Genomic DNA, 18,332 nt, shown 5'->3' on the forward strand with positions numbered 1-18,332 from the left:
TGTGCCCAGACTGAAACCAAGTGGTGCAGGACTGCTGAGGAAAGGGAACTGGTATTAATTTAGTGTGGAGAAGAGGAGACAGGTGGGATGTAATAGCAGCTTTCAACTGCCTGAAGTGGGGCTCCAAACAGGATGGAGCTAGAGCAGGAGTGGGCAAAATATGTCCCACAGGCTGAATCCGGCCTGCCAGTCACTTTCATCCAGCCCGCAGAACCCCCCCACCAAAAATTGCACCCTGCCCAGCCCTTCCAGGCACGAGGGTCAAAATGAGGCATGCTACAACCCCACAACATACCCTATTGGGCCTCACTCCCATCCTCTTGGGCAGAAGGGTTCTGCCCAGCCAGCATCTTCCAGGCTGGGCTCCTGCTGCAGCCTGAAGCTGCTTGCTTGGGGGCAGCAGGTAAGGAAGCAGTGGGGCTTGTGGGGAGGGGGGTGGAGTTGCGGCTGGGTGGAAGCAAGAGAGCAGCACAGAGCCTGCACCAAGAGGAGCAGCAGGAGCATGGAGCTTAGCTGAGCAGGATGCGGGTGTGAGGGTGGGGAAGGTGTAGGGACCCCTCTACACATAAACACACTCTCCCGCACCCCGCCATGGTGTGCAGCCCTAGCTGCCAGCAACAGCAGCAGGTGGGGAGGTCAGGGTGCTCGTGTCCAGTGCACGCGCAGCTCCTGCCAGCACTGTGCGGGGGAAGGGAGCGGAGCCTGCCTTATTGCCAGGGCTCCATGCCACTCACCTGCAGCTCCAGCATCGCAGCAGGGGAAGCTGTGCTGGAGCCTGTTGCTTCCGCAGCTCCCTGCTGCACAGGTCTCCACTCTACCTGGAGTGGAGGGAGCCCTGCCCCCTGCTTCCCCACTGTGAGCATGGAGCTGTGAGCATGCAGCGTGGAGCCCTTGCAATAGAAACAGCCAGTGCTACACACACACTAAAATAGTTTATTTTTGAGTTATTATGCAATCCCTTCTATATATAGTAAACAATCACAAGTCATGACAAATATTTTTTGTAATAAAATTAAAATATAGTAGGTGTTTGACTTCTAGTGTATGATTTCATTTTTTTTCTGGTTCTAAGATGGCAATCCTCTCTTCCCAAATGGAGTATTGGGGGGCAGCAAGGGAAAGAACTTCCAGGGGCAAAGGTCAGGCATTAGGGTGCAGGACGTTGCGTCCCAATGTGGCAACCAAGGGGTGGGGCAACTGTCAAGGAGCAGAGCTACCTGTGTGGTCCCTAGCAGCTCACAAAAACTTGTTAAGCAGCCCTCTGCCTGAAATAGTTGCCCGCCCCTGAGCTAGACTGTCCTCAGTGGTGACAGATGACAGAACAAGGAGCAATAGTCTCAGGTTGTACCCAGGGAAGTTTAAGTTAGATGTTAGGAAAAACTTTTTAGCAGAAGGGTAGTAAAAACATTGGGAAAAGTTACCCAAAGAGGCTGTGGACTCATCCTTGGAGGTTTTTAAGATCACGCTAGACAACGCCTTGAGTGGGATGATCTAGTTGGGGATGGTTCTGCTTTGCACAAGGGGTTGGACACTAGATGACCTCCTAAGGTCCCTTCCAATCCTAATTTCCTATGATTTGATTCTAAGTGCCCCCAGAAGCAGTGGTGGGGCTACTCAGGCAGTGCCCAGGGGCCAGCTCGTTGTTGTCTCCTTGCTCATCTCTCTCTCTCTGCCACAAATATTAGCCAGCCTCTTTCCTTTTTCTAATGGTTGTGACCTCCCACTCTTCCAACTCTCCTGTTTCTCACTACATAGCTGCCTCTTGGCCCTTCCTGAAATGTCTCCCCTCCATGTCACAGCCCTGCTGGCTGTCTCTGGCTCAAGCTCCAAACCTTCCCTCAGGTGTATTGCTTATTCACTCCAGTGACCATTAACTCAAGGGAAGTGTTTGGATGCCCTGGCCAGACTAATAAATGTTTTACCAAGCTGAATGAGAGCTGGACCTTTGACTGGAAGGACAAGGCCAATATAACAGTATCTTTGAACTGTTTTGCCTCATTTGTGTTTCCTTTTTTAAAGTAACGTATATAAGTATATGTGGCAGCAGATGAGTGCGCATTCCAACACACTTACTTTGGTTTTTGCTTTTTCTTAATAATATAGCATGGGGGGCCCTAGCCTACTAGTCAATTTTCTAGCTTCTCTTTCACTTGAGGAAAATGTGTTTTGTGTTATTGTGGCAAAGTGGAAACTCCCTGACTAGCCACAGTGCTAGTCTCCCCACCTGCCTCTGGGCGCACTGCCCACCTTTCTCTCCTGCCATGCCTTAATGACACATAATTAAGGTGTTAATTAGGTGGGAGGCTGCCCTTTGACCACCCTGGTCTCCTGGGCCTATGTATGCAGCTCCAACCATCCCTACCCCTATACTGCATCCCAAGCCTCACAGATGTTCCTAAAAGTTGAGCTCTGCTCCGGCCTGAGTCTGGGCTCAGCTCATCCCAGTGTTAGGCCTCTCGCTTTCTGCCCTATTACGGGCCACACTCATACCGCTTCCCTCTCACTGAGGCCTCTCCCATTTCACTGCCTCTTACACGGTCTCTCTCATACTGTGGGGACACTCTCATACTGCCCCTCCTTTTCCCGGGGACGCACTTACCTTGCTCTCACCCGAAGGGTCCTGGGGCTTGTTTCCCTGCACTCTACTGGTCAGCAAGCCCGCAGTCTCTTGGGCCTCTCCTGTGACCTTCATCTGAGCGAGCACTGGGTGGTTTGCAGAACACTGGAGTGACTCTGCCTCTAGTCCCTCACCAGGTTGCTCACCCAGCTGCTCTGAATTAGGGGTTCCTGACTCACCCCATTGTTTACCCATGGCATTTCCTCAGCCACCTCACCCAGTTGGTCTCTGGCCCACCTGTGGCCTCAGGCGCCCAAAGGTTTACCTGGACCTAATCTGGCCCCCACGTTACTAGGGCCTACCCTTGAGCCCCCTGCTCACCGGGACCCACTTCACACCATTTTCTCACAGGGCCTCCCTCACCCCAGGCCCCCCTTGTTTACAAGGCATCACTACTCACTGTTCTCAGCATTCACATGTTGTAATTATATCCTGGGCCCTAACTCTGGCCTCTCTCCTTGAGCCCCTCACTCTCGCCGGGGCCTGGGGTCACACATGCACCCCACAGGCTCAGATGGCTGCAGCCATGCCTGGTCCCATTCTCCACTCTCCGGTGCTAATTGACCCACCTGAAGGTGGGGGCGGGGGTTTAGGCACCCCTACTCACCTTCCACCGGAGTGGTAACTGGCCTGGCATTTCTGGGGGGCTGTTCCACCACAAACAGCCCCACTAGGCCACCTAGCCCTGGTAGTGTGCAGTTTTAGGTCTTGCCCAAGACCAAGAGCCTCCTAACCATCCCCAACAGCTCTTGCCCTTACCTCCTAGTGTTACCGGAGCAGCAGCTTCACCGGGAGATGTTTCCTCGATGGCAGACAGCAGAATGCTGCCTCCAGCTCTGCTGGCCTGAATCTTAAAATGGGCACTCATCAGAGTTGGGCCACACCTGCCGGCTTCTTCTTCAGGCTCTTAAAGTGGCAGACACCAGAGGTGCTCTGCCACAGTTATATGTGACCTTGCACCATAACACTTGCACCCCCACCCCCTCTTCAAAATCCTAGATCCAGTTATGGATGACAGCATGAATCCAACCTGAGAAGGTGAGGAAAAAAGACACGTTGGAAACTGCTTTAACCCAAACTGGAACCTGTTCCCTTGGTAGGGAGGACTGGTGCAGAGTGCAAGGCCCTTGGCACAACTTTCCCTTGTTCCTGACATGGAAAGTCTCCTGCACTGTCTCAGCACAAAGAACCATAAAAGATGACCCCCTGCATAAGTAGGACATAGAAACAATGGGTAGATGGGCTGTGGGAATGCCCACACTTAGGCAAGGCTGACTCAGATGCTTACACACTTCAGCATACACTAGCCTCAAGCAAAGGAAGGTCTTGCAGAAATAGACTGTGCCCTGTCAATGATTTGTCTTCCCAGTTGCCCCTGGCAATATTTTGTGAAAAAGAAAATGACGGTGTTAGACTTTCTGTTTTGGTCAAAATGGTCCAGAAATTATGCAAGAGGCAAGGATGTATTTGGGGTGATATATTTTATTGGCTCAATTGCAAGGTTAGAATAAAGTGAGATGAATTTTTTCAATGCCAGACTGTCACAGGCCGGCTAGGTGCTGTGAGTGTATCAGCCGTTAGGCTGCTGGGTTCAGGATCAAGGAGGTGAGTTGGGAGTGAAGTACACGCAAATTTACTTATAGCTTAGCATACAGCAGTTAACAGAAAGGTTAATGCAACAAACAGATAGTACAGTAATAAAGAGCTAATAGTGAATAATAATAAGAGATAGACAGAATGACAAAGAGTTCCCACATGGGGTTGGCAACTTATTGGCAGTCCCTCTATGCCAGGTGCGTGCCAAGTTGTTCCAGCAAAGTCAGGTGTTCCCGATCAATGCTGTCCAAGGGGTCACCGGGAAGATCCCTTGGTCAGGATCCGGTCCTCGCTCACACTGGGAGTCCGGGGTCCAGGCTTGGTACAGCGATGATCCTCCTGTCCCATCCTTCAAACTGGTTACTTGACATGCGCGTTCCTTTATGCCTTATCTTATGCTAATCTGTTGGCTTTAGAGCCACTCACAATCTTGCCCTATAGCTGTTACCGTATGGGATTAAAAGGTGTTAGAAATTATCATGAAAGGTTACTGCCCAAACTCGGGTTCACCCAATAAGCAAATTACACCACATTACTTTGAGGTTTGAAATTAGCATTACTCTGCCCAAGCTCAACCCCTTGGTTTCTTATTCCTTGGATTCCTTGGAATGTGTTAATTATATTAGGTGGTCAGATCTTGTTATGGATGACCTTTAAAAAACCTGTTAGATCAGCTAATCTTCTAGTTTTACTTATTTTGGGGGCTCAGTCAGTCCCATGATCAGTGCAAACAGATTCAAAACTTCTGTTAAATTGTGACAGACAAATTCCACTTGCGGGTTGCAAACTTGCAAACTTTGGATTAGCTAATTTTAACTGCTAGACAATTGCCTGGATGTCTCCAAGAGCATATAATTATTGCTCATGATAGTAACCCCTCTGGTTCTGGCCACCATACCAGACGTGGTACATTGGAGAGGGATGAAGTTTTGGGGAAGGAAGCAAGAATAGCTTTAATTCGAAAGCTTGTCTAAATTTATTCTAAACATGCAGTTGGTCCAATAGAACATATCACCCCCAAGTAAGTCCTTGCCTGTCATAAAAAATAAACAGCATACAGAAAATCAGAGGTGTTGGTGAGGGTGGGCTGTGAAACTAGCCAGATTCTTTGTTGAAGACTGGGTAGATTTGGATTTTGTACATTGTATTTTGCATAACTAAGTCTTGAAAAGCCCACAGTGATTTGGAGCCAAGTTGGTATCTGAAAGAAGAAAGGACAGAGAAAGCCTCCAGCGTGTACCATCTTTCTTTATAGCAGCATTGCTTTTTCTCTCCCTGTGATAGGGGCAATGCCCCACGGAAAAACTCACCTCTGAGAGAAGAGCTCCCAAACTGGCGGGACGCAGCAGCAAACTGGAAGTCCGGTGGCAGCACAACCGCAGCAGGGAAAAAACTGCAGCAATGAAAGAGAAAGAAAAAAAAGAAAAGGTGCAGCAGGTCCAGGAAGAGCCGGGGTCAGCTTCAGCCCCGGCATGGACCTGTTTTGTGGTGGTGTGCCGGTGCTGATTTGCTGCCTGGCATCTTAGGGCAAGGATAAAAGCTCTGCCAGCAGCAGAGTCAGGGGGATTGGAAGTGAGGCTTCTGGTAAGGCCAGAAGAGCCCTGAGGAGGAGGGAGCTCTAGACAGGATCAGTGGTGGCTGCCCCAGGAAGGGGCACATGAAGAAGGGAAAAGCCCACAAGGGCTAAGGGATATACATGAAGAGGAGGTGTGGATCCCAGATGCCTCCAGATGGGACTGGATGGCCAAGGACCCAGCAAAGGAGAAAGAGAGCCGGATATCCAGACCAAAATAACTACATAACAGAGAAACCAGGAAATCACTTGTAACAAGGTAACCAGGGGATGGCAAGGACCACAAGCAAGTCTTTGCTATAGCAGGGAGCCCAGGCCAAGTGAGGTCCATACCCTATTTTTCCTTTAAGGCCAAGGACCAAAACAAAGACTACAACCGTAGCTCTCCTTAGAGGTGAGCGGAAGACAACATCTTACGGTTGGCGTAAGGCAGGGTGTAGGGGAGGCGGAGCCCGAATTGGGAAACTGAACAAGCCTGGTTATGGAAGACCCCAGGGAAGGTGGGATTCTAGCTCTATGTCAGCTAGACTCGCGGTAATAACTTGTTTTTTCATCAAAGACATGGCAGGCGAGAACCCCCCTGAAGGCCTTCCAAGGCAAATACGTCAACCCCGAACTGTCCAGATCCCAGCGAAACAGTGAAACCTGAGAGATCCCTAAGAGCTAGGCGTATGAGCGAACACTACAGGAACTTACACTCCCCGAAGTAAAATCTCCACCTGCCATGCTACGGCTTTTCTTCCTCTAACTAGAATATAGATTGATCTGCAAAAAAAAATAAAAAAATCTTGAGTATAAGGCCAGCTATACACATACACACTGAGTTCCAGTCACAGAGCAGGCTGATCTAATGTGAAAGCCAAGCACAAGAATTAGGAAAAGTAATTCAAACAAGCAAAGTAATCTCTAACTGCGTTGACTGAATTTGTTTTACAGCATTTTGTTACAGTCTACTTAGAGTATCTACACTAATACTTCAGTAAAAAATAAAGACCACTTTGTAATCCAGTTTTGCTTCATACATTTTGCAGGACTGAAGTTCTATAACTTCTACACCTTGGTATGCCAAGGATTTTGTATTGCCCTTGATCTCTGAAAATGTGTGTAAATTTGATTTCAGTATTATACAACATTGGAAGTTGGCCATTAACTAAAGAGGAGATTGTCAACATGTAGGTGACTTAGATTTTTTATTAAAAAAGATTGCTATGGCTGCAGGTATAACCCTAGATAAAACCATGAGTCTATTCCTAGCAACTCAGGAAATTGTATTGCAACATGCCTCAATATCACCCCTTCTAAAGTGACATCCTATGCAATATCAAATATTGCAGGGGAGATAATAGCTTGTTTAAAAGACTGAAACTTATCATGACACCAAGCAATTTAAATGGTAGTGTACTGTCTGAAATTAAAAGTTAATGTGTTCTATAAAACTTGCTTTAAATATAACAGATACAAGTTGTGTTAATTTTGTTGCTACATTCACCATTTCTCACCCAGTTAATTCTCACCCTTTGAATCCTATTCAATACCTAGCTTTTGGGGACACCGTCTATTTTATTTTTTGGTAAATGCCTAGAACAACAAGTCCTGATCCTTGGTTGTAGTTCCCAATACTACCACACTATAAAGAATAGACGAGCTACTATTTACATCTTACACAGTGCACGCACAGACACAAAATGTAAACCTAGCTAGCCATAACCAGCTCTATGTCAGCTAGTTTCAGATGCTGCCATAATGTTGGCTCAGCATTAAAAAGGCTGAGCCTCAATCTTTTCTAAATCAGAGGTGTCCTGGTCAGAGGCGTAACAAATATTCAGCGTTGAAGTGAGACAAGAAAGGAATAGTACAGGTAATGCCCCTTTTAGTTTTAATACTGTAACTACAACTCCTGACAAAGAAATCTCTTTCAGGAATCCATTTTTACATCTTCTTCACATACACTAAACAAATACAAGATGACAGTTTACTTAAATTATAGCTACTATAATGCTCTCTCTCAAAAACATTAGACATCAGGCAGAGGTATTCCTTTGATGGCAGCTGAAAAATGCATTTTAGATGCATATAAGTATTTGTATCCCAAACATTTCCACTCTACCTTGGGAGATATTAGCAGCATCTTTCTTGTGAATTGTAAGGGTGCAAATATGATAGTCCTTGGATGGGAGGCTGGAGTGCATAAATACTGGAATAAACACACCACATGCTAAGCCTCATCATTCACATCTCTTTGAGTACAATAAGTGTGCTTGAAAAGCAGGAACAGCTGGTCAGAAAGGAAGAGGTGCTACAGAGCAGTAGCTTCACATGGTATCTTCCTACGAACCCTGCTCTATGGCTTCCTGCATGAATTACTAAAGCTAATGATGCTCATTATGGCATTAGCTCCAGACACATGACTTGCACCTCTTCAGACAAAAAAAGTATAGCTGCAGACTGGGAATAAAGCCAGAGAAAGAAGTTAGTCAGTCACTTTTGTGTGCATGTCCTGAGATTCATGTGGTCAGGTCTTAGGCTCTCTAGAAATCATGAGATTCAGTTAAATAACACAACTGTATCTCCTGTCCATTTCTCACATTAAGAGCACAATATTAAGGTGCCTGGACAGAAATACGAATGGGAGGAAGTTTTTCCCCATCCTCGATAAAGTATTAATTTGAAAAGTTCTGTTAAGCTGCAGGCTAACACATTTAATGCCATCAGATGCATTAGCCTGCGCTTTCATAGTACTTTTCAATTATGCTAAGCTAATTCAAATAAGACAACATGATGGATAGAAACCATACCTGCCACCTGTCAAGACTTGTCTCTAGAAAGACTAATTTAAAAACAACACCCAAGAGGTCCCGAGGTAGCCTGCATGATAGATTTTCAACTCCAAGTAAAGGACTCCAGAAAGGGACAGCCCATCAGGCCAGGTGGGACATTGCTTGTTCTTATTGCTCCTCCAGAAAGAAAGGGTGTCCATGTGTCACAACAGTTCCTAGATAACTGGTGGAATTTAAGTGTGTTAGTACTGCTTATAAACCTCAAGCTAAAGGTATAAGGGTAAAGAATAAGAGTTGTGACTCACAATCCCTGACCTCAGAGCCGCAACTTTGTGATCAGTGTAGGGGAGGGAAGGGACACAGACCCTCATAACACAGCAACCATGTTAGAATGGCCCCCTCAAACTCATTTTTCCACATTACTTCCAAGATTCCCCTATAAAATGAGTCCCCTTCTGGTCCTCTATGGATCCCAGTCTCCCACAAGTCTATATTTTTGCCTCCCGATCAAAGTCTATCACTGTGTCTATGTCCCCCTGGGTCTCCTTGCCTTTCATCAGGGGTTGACCCGCAAGCATTTGTTCCCAATAAGGGTGGCACATGGCCACCCAGGACTCACAGCAGGATACAACATGTAGCCTGCATGGGCAATCCCAGTGGCCTACCAAGATTCCTTATTAATCCATTTTATTAGATGAAAATAGATTTAAAAAAGCAGAGCAAGAGTCTTGTGACTTCACTGCACAGCAATTTGATAATCTGTGTGCGCACCTGCAGGTGACACTCAATAAGGTTTGAATTGTGCACAGCCTCTTCCTCAGAAATGACATCTCTACAACTCTCCTCCCCACCCTGTGCTCTGCATTTAGCAGAGGAACAGAGAGGCCCCTGATGGCAGGAGGCTACAACTGCCTCATCCCAGCACAGCTGGCCAGTCTGGAAGGTGAAGGGTATTAAGTGCACTGGCAGAAGGCTCTCCCCTCTTGTACAACTATCTCTTCCTACAGTTGTGCAGGAAAAACAAGCACATTGAAGAGCCCCTCAGCTAAATGCTGGGGAAATATCTCCTTCAACCACCCTAAGATTACTCCTATGTGTAACTACCACCAAATCGTATGTCCTCTGTGCCTCAAAGTTACATATCCTTTTGAAACTGGAATAATACTGCCTTATATAACCTGACAAAGAAATGAAGCACAAATGCACAAGTCAGCTAATCAGAATCACAAAAAGACAGTTAATATCTATAGCTAAGGATTTCCCCCCCCCCAGCCACAATTTCTTACCAAGAACTGTATGTTCTGTGATAAGCCCTCTCTCTTCTGCTCTTCAATCACCTGTACAAACCTCTGTTGTAATCAGTTTCTCATTTGTCTGGTGCTGGATGGGGCATTCTGTAAACACTTCTGTTGTATAGTAGTGAAAGGATGTATCATAGAAAGAGACAACAGAAATTCCTATAGTGAAAATTGCCTAAGATTTGTTATTGTATTGTATTTTCAGCTACTAATAACTTTTCTGAACTTTAATAATTATTGGCTGACATCAACTAAGCTAGGGACAGACATTACACACAAACCAGTTTAAGTGATCAGACCTGTAACAGTTTAAACCTGTAACAGAACAGATGGTCCGGTGAACATAAACCAGTTTGAGAACAGCTGAAACCAGTTTGAGATAAACCTGGCTGAATGTAGTGTCAGACTTAATTGATTAGGCTCAAGCCGGTTTATGCAATGTCTGTCCCAGACCCCTTGCTGGTTTCAGATAAACCAGACACCACCAGCATCTTGGCAGGCTCTTTGAGTTGGGCAGGGCTCTCTGCTTCACAGCCGGGCTGGTCCCTCCCCTCTGCTCTGGCTGCAGCTCCAGAGACTGGAGGCTGCTTCCCCCCTCCCCTCACCACTCCCTGCGAAGCAGGAATTTCCCCCACTCCCCTCTGCCTTGCTGAGGAGGTGCCTGTGTATTAGTTACCAGACCACATGCTGGCTATGGTCCATGCTGAATCAATAGGCAGAATCAACAAGTAACTGGTAATGTCCCTCTGTTGTTTTCTTAATTGGGTTATAAACACTCACAGTTATCAATTCCCTACTGGGCTAATCAGAGCCTGGGCTAATCAGAGCCCCCCTCAGCTCCATGCTGTGGAAGGAAGGGAGGGCTGTTCTAGTGCCCCCCAGCTTCTAGCCTGAGCTACTGCAGCCATGTGCCTGTATTTCTGGGATGTCTGTCTGGTTACAAAACTGATTTAGCCTAGCCAAGTTAGACTAACCTGCAGAGATTGAATCAATTCAGGCTGCGGCTTTTTGAATGTCTGTCCCTAGGCTAGGTTCCCACTGCCTTTGGTTTGGTTTTGTTTTATAAAAATTTCAGCAGAAATGGTTCAACTATATCTAAAGACAATGTTACGGAAAATATATTTGCCATTAATATTAAATAAATCTTACAACTATTTGATTGAGAAGATCTAATACCACCATACTTTGGATCCAGGCCTAAATATATTAGTGGTGGGTTGTATGCATAGGAGGAGGTCAAGAAGGTCAGCCTCTTTCTATCCTTCTGAAAATCCATTTAAATGAGGCTAATTAAAAACATTCTAAACTTTTAAAAAATCAAACGTGTGCAAAAAGCAAAGACGATTAAACAAAACTATATTAAAACAATACAAGTACAAAATCACTTAGATGTTAGGCAATGCCACAGTTAAAATTTCTCATGTTCATTATGATACAGTCTTAGGTGCATGATTGCATACACTTTATTCCCACTGGGCACACATGGGAAGCACACCTTTTCAGCACACATATTAATCAAAGATATGACACAAGTGAGGCAGTGTCTGGAGAACCTTTGCCTTTTTATTTACTGAAGCTGGAGATATAATAGAAATCCAAGGATGGTCTCATGGTTAAGGCTTTTAAGTGCCATCAAAAAGGAAAGGATTTTATTGATTCCTCTGCCATAGATTTTCTTTGTAACACTGGGCAAGTCACTTCAACAGAATTTTTTACCAGTATCCATGTTTTTCTAGGTGTTATCCTGAAACATCTAGGTCCTGAAATCAGTAATAGAAGTTCCTTGTACATATGAAGTATTATAAAAACGTTAAGTCTGATGTAGATAGTAAGTAGCTAAATTGCATCTTTCTGATATCTCAGCATAGGGCTTTAACTACCAGGCCACAGATGGTTGATATTATCCAATGTCCTTTTCAGCTCTAGTTTTTAAACTGGCTTCCTGAGCAACCAGAAGAAGAAAAGTGGGACCAGGTAGACAAAACTAGACAAAGTACTGTGTGGTTCAACACAATGTGTACTGTACTAAGAAGGAACAAGGTCTGAGTTCTAGCCTGGATCCTTGCGTTCAGTAGGGATAAAGCTTCTCCACTCTTCATACAATGAATAGTAAATGCAAGGTGCAAAGGCTCAACTTCAAGAGGAGGGCTGGAGAGGAGCCTACATAATGCTTAACTTATTCCCTAGTGGTCTGAGTTGTATTGAAAAGTCAGAAAGATGCAGATTCATACCACCTCTGGCTGAGTAGAGATTAAGATCTGGGTTACCTGGATGAGTGCCCTTCCCAGTCATCAGTTAAGGTCAAAACATGGGAGGTCCCCCTCTCTTTCTGGTTTCTGGTGAGCCACAATTTGGGCACTTATGCTCAGGTAGGCACATACCAGGCTACTTGCCTGTCTGCCCAGAGCACAGCCTACAATGCGTGCTGTAACCACACGGAATAGGATAACAAGCTGGATGCAAATACCAGAAATGGCAGTTCCCCCAACCACATTAAGTAAAATAGCATTCAGTCCATAATGTCCTAATTTTGGGGTTCTGGTACCATCAGAGACATTACATGGACCTTAGTACCATGCTGAGTACAGTACTACTAATTGCAGGGAAGGAATATAATGGAGGCCTGAACAAACATGTTCAGTTGTACAGATAACTTAAAATCTCACCAATGACTCAGAACAGTACACTTAACAGTGGAAGAAGTATATTATCATCTTCCTAATGCACGCCCCCCCCCCCCACAAAAGGATAGATTGCTTGGTCTTTATGCAGATGAAGTGACCTTCATTCAACATGAATTATTCACTCCAGCCTTGAGCAAGGTATGGGTCCTGTATAAATATTGGAATGTGATCATGTACATAAAAATTGTATGGAAACGTATGACAAATAAACAATTAGAGTTACTGCTTTCCCGTCTGATAGCAAATCCATTTAAATCCAAAGTCTCTTCCCCACCAAGTGTTGAAGAAATTAGCTGGCAAAGGAAGGGTGTTACTAGCCAAAAGGGCTGGAAGTTTCAAAACACTTCCTTTGTTCTCAAACCAATTCCTTAGTGTCCTTGGAAGGTATAAATTAGGCAATTTAATGTTTTGGTCCCTAAGAGGAAGGCTACTTTATCTCTACCTGACTCCCTGTTAGACTGGGGCTTTCTAAATTAAATGGTGCCCTGCCTGATACATGCTTTTACTAACAAGAGTCCAGAAATGTATTATCAGTCCAATTTTTTAGTCCAACCATAGGTTTATGGAACAGTTTAGTCAAGGCCTTAGAATACATGCAGTTACAAGATATAAGCTACATAAGATAACACTATTATGTGTGTGATGCTTACAAATAAAACTACAATGTGCACTTTGTATACAAACTTTGATGTCTATAATGCATGTCTGTCTGGCCACAATTTAAATGCAACATATTCAGCATTTAGTGCCATATCCCAGATAATTGTATTAAGAGTAGTAACAAATGGGATTATTCCCTCTTTAAAACTTGAGCTGCTTCTGTTACCTAGTGGGCTAAAATCAGTTTTATTCCGGTTTTATTCCTGTATTTTCACAAAATGGTTTTTCATAGATTAATAGTTTTCATAGAATGTAAGATCTGCCTTACTGGATTATAACTGAAGTTCATCCAGGCCAGGGTCCTGTTCTTAATAAATAGCCAGCACCAGCTGCTCTTGAGGAAAGTAAAATAAACTTTGCAGTATGCAGATGTGGGATAATCTTGCCTTGTGAAAGTCTTACCCTAAGCTCTAGTGACATTGGGTTAAGCCTCGAAGAAAGAGGTTTTACCATTATAATGCTGAATATTCTTTTTATTTATATAAATTACCAGTCCCTATAAGCTGTAAAGTAAATATGATACATTAAAGGTTTTGCAGGAATCTGTAGTCTGCAAGTATTTTGGAACATTTGCCACCTAGCAACAGCTAGGAACCTTTGTCTCCCTAGAACAATCCATAACTGTGCGAATCAGAGGAAACCTCCTACCGCAGTGTTCATAATGGCAATAGTAATTTATGTAGGAAGAAAAATGGAGCAACAGTCTCAGGTTACATCACTAACAAAAGGATTTCATTACCCATAGAAGTCCTTAACATAGTGACAAATAATCAAGATGGAAAAACAATGTGTGAAACCAGCAGAAAGGGAAACAATACCATTCCTATTATAGCAATGACCTTTACAATAAAGGGTGTCAGCTTTTTCATTTTTAATTGTCTGTAAAGGATTCATACCAAGATGGTTTTAACTTGGAAGCAAATCTCAAGCTGGTTTTGTTTTCTTCCTTTTTTCTAGTTCAAATCATAGTCTAACAAAACATAGTCTTACAACAAATACCACATTTCTTGAGTTTAGATTTTTATATACTTAAAAAAAATAGTGATGTAAGCTAGTACTGTCTGATAATTGTTTGAATGCTCACAATGAACTGATGTTGAACCTATTCCCCACTATATGTTCCTGGAGTTTACTATGATGTTTGAGTGAAATCAGGGGAATAGCACGAGAGGGTAAGTGACTGCAATACACATACATGGGAAGTGACTCCATGACGTTTCTGTGGTCTGTGTTATGTTCTGCCAAATGGACAGTTTCCAGCCATGTGGGCCAGGAGACCTATTTTAGGCTCTATGTCAAGAAGGTATTCATATGCATTCGTTTATGGCATATGATCTACTCATGCGTTTAAAATTACATTACATATAAACCTCTACTGGGTTTCTCTCATTTCTTGCCTGCAGAAAGAGTTACTTATTTTCAGAGCATATTACTTTTTCAAAACATGGTTCACTGTTTCTCAGTGAACCATTCAAATTATCATGGAAACTTTTAAAATACTTTTCTGTTAAAGTCATTTTTTTACGCTACAAGATAGACCAAGCATTGTATCTAAATTAAAACACTGCACGTTTCAGAGAAACTAACTTAACACCTTACAAACACTGTGTAGAATTCAGTTTTTGAGACACCAGTAGCAGGGTACATGCTAGAATATCAGAGCAGTACCAGACCCAGAACTCTTCAAAATTAACGATTAGGTATTCTAGTGTTTTAAACCTGAACAGGTAGCTGGTTGTTTTAGTTTGGGAGAGAAACATATTTAAGAAAGTATTTATTTCATGTAATCTTGGTTACTTACAATAATAATCCCGGTTATTACTAAATTCCAGTGGTGATAACATTCTCTCTCTCTTTGAATACTCAACTGCACTTACCATTGTAAATAAAAACATTTAGGGAGTTAAATTCTGCAGATAAATTTGGATAAAGATCAATTCCTTGATGACAATCCAAGTAACTGAAATTTTAGGAATTTCTCCTTTTGAATTGTATTCTGCATGCTAAAAATATTTCAGAAAAACTTGGCCTTTGTATTGTGCTGCCTTTACAGAATTAGACATACTTAACAAATATTGAATTCCACAGAATTTTTACTGGACAGAGATTTAAAATGCAGTATCACTGGTGTTTGGGGCTGCAGACATATGAAGCAATAATACTGCTTTAAAAGATGTGCATGAGGGGGACTTATTCCATGTAGCATGCCTGTGTTGATCTGTTATAACTGTTTTGTGTGCCATCTTACATAATAGTGAAGCTAAACAGTAGCAGCTCAACCCAGAATAAACTCTGCTAAATTACCATTTATTGCAGGATAGAACAGGCACATGAAATAGTTATAGGAGATTAGCTTGCAAGGCAATAAGATACCCCACCCCCACAATCAATATGATTGCTTTGTCTCTCCATGTCCTAAGCATTTGGAGCTTGTTGTCAGAACTCCTGTGTTACATTCACTAATGGCCCCATACAGCAATCTATACTTGGCAACACTTCCATTAATTTCAGTGGGAGTGTTGCCAGGTAAGAACTTAATGTTTGGACATGCTCGCTAACTAGATTGTAGACTTGCTAATAAAACTCAAAATCACAGTGCATTGACAAAAGCCACTTCAATTCTTTTCTGTTCTGGTGTTTTGGTCCTAAGCAGGTAGCTGGTATTGTTGGTTAGGAGGAGAAATTGATATTTCATTAGGTATTTCTTTGTTGCAATTCTGAGTATCACACAAAGTCCCAAGTCCTCACCGTAGAAAGAATCAGATAACAGGACAGTTCTAAGCTCAAGTTATAAGCTTCTTTCAGCCAGAGCTAGAAGTGGGCCCCTTCTCATCCCATGTTAGGACACAAACATTTTCTAGGCTCTTAGGTTATGGCCTCTTGGCTAGTGGGGTAGGCTCTGGCCTTAGCCTCAGTTTTCCAGTGCTTCATTCACCATGATATTTCTTCTTCTGCTTTCCCACAGAGACCTCCAATCCTCTTCCATTTTATATTTAAATTTGTGGTCTTATATATGCCTCTGTTTTTTTATATGCATCTGCTGTTTCATCTGCCTGGTTAAAAAAGGAGTGTAACAGCATCTAATGAGCATTAAAGTGTAGGGGTTTATGTTTCAGCCACCCAGTTCAGTGAAGGCTGGGTCCCTTATCCCTAGCATAAACTGAACTTTAAGTTATCTAGAAAACAATTCCGAAGTACTACAACAATAAATTATTATAAAAGAGTATAATGTTAATAGGCAAGCTTTTCTATCTAATGTGCTCCGACGTAGAAAGTGACAAAGCTGAAATGGCAGTAAGTGGCTAATGGCCTCGAAGTGATATGTTACTGGTACAGGCTGCACATTTACCATAGTTCCTTTATAATTAAGTTATGCATTAAACTCATGGTAGGAAAAAAATCATAATGCTGAAGCAATACAAGTTTTATGCGCAGATAAAATGCCACTCAGAGTTAGAAATACTTTTCTCCTCTGGTATAATTTAATTAAAGCCAATGGAGATTCATGTATGATAACAAGACTTGGAATAATTCACTTTTTATTTTTGTTTTTAATTTTGATGGCTAAAATCAATGTTTATAAGCATTTATTTCAATTTTAATCAATTGAAATTTTGCACAAAATTAGGTTTTTTTTTTCAATTTTTATTGTTTTATTACATGCATACAGGGTGGCCTATGCAGGAGCTGGGGGCCATGCTGGTAGGGGGTTGGAGAGACAGGGATGGTAGTGCCCAGAAGCTGAGTGCTGCCAGCCCCTCACTCTGCCTAGGTCCCAACCAGCACAAAGGCCAAACTGTCATGAAGCCCAGCCTCTGCAGGAGTTTAGCCCTTGCCCCTATCACATAGGGGCCAAACTTCCATGGAGGCTGGCCTGGCTTCGCCCCTGCATGATTGGGGCAGGGGCCAAACTACTGCAGAGGCCAGGCCAGGCTCCACGGGAGTTTGGTCCTTGCCCTGGCTGGGAACTGGGCAGAGTGAGTGGTCAGCAGCACTGGGTTCCTCACTGCTACTAAACCGGTCCTTTCAACCCCCACTCCCAGCACAGCCTTACCAGCATAGCCCACAGCTCCTGCAGTGGTCAACATGTGTGTGTGTGCATGTGTGCGACTGTGTGCATGAGCATGTGTGCACAGCACCCACTGCCCTGGACTCTTTTTTGTCTCTTTTATATAAATGTTGATGATTACTGACTGCAGAAAGGATGTGGACAAGTTGGAGAGTCTAACAGAGGGCAACGAAAATGGTGAGGGGACTAGGGCACATGACTTGTGAGGAGAGGCTGAGGGAACTGGGTTTATTTAATCTGCAGAAGAAAAGCATGAGGGGGGACTTAATAACACTACCTGAAGCGGGGGTCCAAAGAGGATGGAGCTAGACTGTTCTCAGTGGTGGCAGATGACAGAACAAGGCATGAACGACGTGTGCCCCTGGCAGCTGGGGGGACATGGCGGTGGCAGCGGGAGCGTAGCAGTGGTAAGTGCAGAGCTCCCGCAGATGCAACCAGTGCTGTCGGCGGCAGTGGGGTAGCAAGCACTGACCAGGGATCAGCAACCACCAGAAGGTGCTGCTGGTAGCGGCGACAGCAAACAGCAGCAATTGCAGACCGTCCTCAGACACCGCCGACAGTTGGCGGTGCCTTTTTTGAGAGAAGAAAGCGGTGCCTTTTTGTAGGGGGTGCACTGCCACATGCACCCTCTATGCGTCACCCATGGAACAAAGAGCAATGGTCTCAAGCTGCAGCAAGGGAAGTTCAGGTTAGATATTAGGAAAAACTCGCTCACTTGGAGGGTCGTGAAGGACTGGAATGGGTCACCTAGAGAAGCGGTGAAATCTCCATCCTTGGAGATTTTTAACACCTGGCTCAACAGAGCCCTGGCTGGAATGATCTGGTTGGAGATGGCCCTGCTTTGAGCAGGGGGCTGGACTAGATGACCTACTGAGGACCCTTCCAACTGTCATTTTCAATTATTCTATTAAATATTTTTCCATCACCTGTGTCAGATGAAAATGATGTCTATCAATGTCTATCAATAAAAAAATTAATCCTACCAAACCTAATGATAGCTTAAGCCTACCTGCCCTAACACTCTCCTGATTTGTAACTGAGAGTTATTCTCCCTTTGG

The sequence above is a fragment of the Alligator sinensis genome, unplaced genomic scaffold (assembly GCF_000455745.1).
Source record: "Alligator sinensis unplaced genomic scaffold, ASM45574v1 scaffold386_1, whole genome shotgun sequence".
Taxonomy (NCBI): Eukaryota; Metazoa; Chordata; order Crocodylia; family Alligatoridae; genus Alligator; species Alligator sinensis.